This window comes from Tachyglossus aculeatus, chromosome 14, assembly GCF_015852505.1.
Source record: "Tachyglossus aculeatus isolate mTacAcu1 chromosome 14, mTacAcu1.pri, whole genome shotgun sequence".
In the NCBI taxonomy this organism is placed as follows: Eukaryota; Metazoa; Chordata; class Mammalia; order Monotremata; family Tachyglossidae; genus Tachyglossus; species Tachyglossus aculeatus.
In genome coordinates, this window is record NC_052079.1 from 36,023,393 (window position 1) to 36,026,870 (window position 3,478).

Genomic DNA, 3,478 nt, shown 5'->3' on the forward strand with positions numbered 1-3,478 from the left:
AGTGCTTTGTACATAGTAAGCGCTTAATAAATGCCATTATTAAGCACCTGGTAAAGTATAGTACAGCAGAACTAGCAGGCATGTTCACTGCACACGGGGAGAGGGAGCCAAATGTAATAAGCAATTTCCAATATCTGAATCTCATCACAGGGTAAAATGCTTTTGAAAATGCTATGAAAACTATGTATTGTAAGCTATCTGAGGGCAGGACTTCGCTTTCAACTATGAGTGCATGTTCCCAACCACCTAGTAACAGTGTTCTGAACACAACAGGTACTCAATAAATACTGATGATGATTAAGTTGATTTAAAGTGTCTGGCTTTTGTTCCAGTACTTCTCTGACAGGTTACAAAGAGAAACAGTGTGGTCTAGTGGAAAGAGCACAGGCTGGGGAGTCAGAAGACCTGAGTTCTAATCCTGAGTCTGCCAGTTCCTTGTTGTGTGACCTCGGGCAAGTCACTTAACCTGTCTGTGCCTCACTTTCCTCAACTGCAAAATTCATTCATTCAGTCGTATTTATTGAGCACTTACTGTGTGCAGAGCACTGTACTAAGTGCTTGGGAAGTACAAGTCGCCAACATATAGAGGATTGAATACCCCATTCTCCCTTCAACATATACTGAGTCCCATGTGGGACAGGGACCGTTTCTGACCTGGTTAATCAATCAGTCAATCGTATTTGTTGAGCGTTAACTGTGTACAGAGCACTGTACTAAGTGCTTGGGAAGTACAAGTTGGCAATATATACAGATGGTCCCTACCCAACAGTGGGCTCACAGTCTATCTTCTAAATACTCAAAACACTTAGAACAATGCCTGATGCGTAGCACGCATTTAAGAAGGGGCATTCTCCCCCTTCTAGACTGTAAGCCCGCTGTTGGGTAGGGACTGTCTCTATATGCTACCAACTTGTACTTCCCAAGCGCTTAGTACAGTGCTCAGCACACTGTAAGCGCTCAATAAATACAATTGAATGAATTTAACAAACACCATAGGAAAAAAGATCATTATCTGCTTGTGCTTTGTGATAGCCTGCAATCCCACTGTGATTCTGCGAGTGTGTGGCCAGTGATATTTCAGTAGCCAACCAAGAAGGCCTCTGATTAGATTTGGGCAAGAGACATAGAGGAGTGAGATGCCTCAAGAGTTGTCACATTCTGAAAACGGCAGTCACATCTCTGACGTCCTACGGTGTCTCCTCAGATTTCCACGTGAGCCATGCTAAGCTCTCTGTCACGTCCACCTTTCAGGTTTTAGGTCTTTGGTCATATTGTGTCAGTTTTGATATACATTTCCTCTTGTTCTCTTGTTGGCTATCTTCAGATATAATAATGATGGTATTTGTTAAGCGCTTACTATGTGCCAAGCGCTGTTCTAAGTGCTGTATCAGCAGTGCCGCTCAGTGTGTCGTCATTAGCACAGTGGTATACTCTGGGACTAGGCTTGATTAAAAAAAAATTAAGATGTAAATTTATAGTGCCAGCACTGAAAACTGTGGCCCACCCTCTCCTCGTCGACACAGAGCCCTTGATAAACCTTCCTTGACTGGGCCCCTTCATCCTGCGAAGGTTTGATTTACGCTTCCTTTACCGGCTTCTTCGAGGAAAGGGGGGAAAAAAAGCTTGAAATCAGTAAATGAGAGCTTTGACTTTACAGCAGAAAATGTCCAGTATTGGAACCCTGGAGTCCTTCCTGCTGCCTGCTTCTTAGCATCTAATGTATAAACATCGATGTCAAAACCAACCGAATTTTGCTCCCCTGGTTTTATCCATCTCTGTGACTTCTGTCCTGTTTCGATTAAGGCATAATATATTTCTGGCTAGATTGGATTCAAATTGTCTAACATGGTTAAGTCGGTTGTTCCAACTTGAATAAGTTGATTCATTTGCTTGTTTGTAAGAAGTCTTAATTTTCACTTTGAATTTCCCTGACATTATAGGTAAATAGGCTTCTCACGCTGAGCTTGAATTCAAGCTAAAACCCCCACCAATTTCATTCTTTCAAAACGATGCCTATAATATAGTCAATCTGCTGTTTTCTGGGAGGGTTAGAGTTCGGGTTTCTTCTGTTTGCTCTTCCTGTTTCATACTGGCAGCCAAAAATATGACAGGAAAGAGACCAGCTCACAAAAATCAGATAGGGGAATGTTGGAAAAAAGCTTTTTAGAAAACCTTGGAAAACCTGAAAGAAACATTAATGACGATAACACAATATGAGAAGCAGCATGGAATAGCGTGGCTCGATGGAAAGAGCCCAGGCTTGGGAGTCAGAGGTCATGGGTTCTAATCCTGGCTCTGCCGCTTGTCAGCTGTGTGACTTTGGGAAAATCGCTTAACTTCTTTGTGCCTCAGTTACCTCATCTGTAAAATGGGGACAACCTGATTACCTTCTATCCCCTCCAGCACTTAGAACAGTGCTTGGCACATCGTAACAAATGCCGTCCTCATTATCATCAGAGCACATGACCTTCTTGTCATGGGGTCTAATCCTGCCTCCTTTACTTGTCTGCTGTGTGACCTTGGGCAAGTCACTTCACTTCTCTGTGCCTCAGTTACCTCATCTGTAAAATGGGGATTGAGACTTGGAGCCCCATGTGGGACATTGACTAGTGTCTAACCTGATTTGCTTGTATCCACCCCAGCACTTAGTACAGTGCCTGGCACGTAGTAAGTGCTTAACAAATAACACATTTGTTATTATCATATGAATGATAGCTCTCACTGACAGAGTGGCTATTGAGGGTATTCAAAAATACCTAAATTGAGAACCACCTACTTTATGTCATCCTGAGCATGTAGAGTACATAATATGATAACGCGTCTGTTAGGTTGTACTCTCCCAAGTGCTTAGTACAGCGCTCTGCACTCAGTAAATTCTCAATAAATGTAATCACTTTGTGAAAATATGCCAAGTTTATGCAAGGTAGAGTGTTTCTCCTTGTGGGCAGAGAGCTTATCCACCATCTCTGGGATATTGTATTCCCGCAAGAACAGTTCCCGGCACACAGTAAGCACTCATTAAATACAGATGAGAGTATTCAAAAATACCTAAATTGAGAACCACCTACTCTGTTATCCTGAGCATGTAGCATAATATGATAACGTGTCTGTTATATCGTACTCTCCCAAGTGCTTCGTACAGCACTCTGCACTCAGTAAATTCTCAATAAATGTGATCACTTTGTGAAAATATGCCAAGCTTATGCAAATTAGAGTGTTTCTCCTTGTGGGCAGAGAGCTAGTCCACCACCTCTGTGCTATTGTATTCCTGCAAGAACAGTTCCCTGCACAGAGTAAGCACTCATTAAATACAACTGATTGATTCTCCAGGGTGTGTATTCCTATTGTAGTCAAGCTAAAGCTAACTCACAGCAGGAGACAGGAAATCACCCATTTACTCCTTGCTGTTCCTCCCTAAGGACAAACTCAGTATGGTAAGGTGTTACCACTTAAATGATGGCACCACCTGAAACAAAGG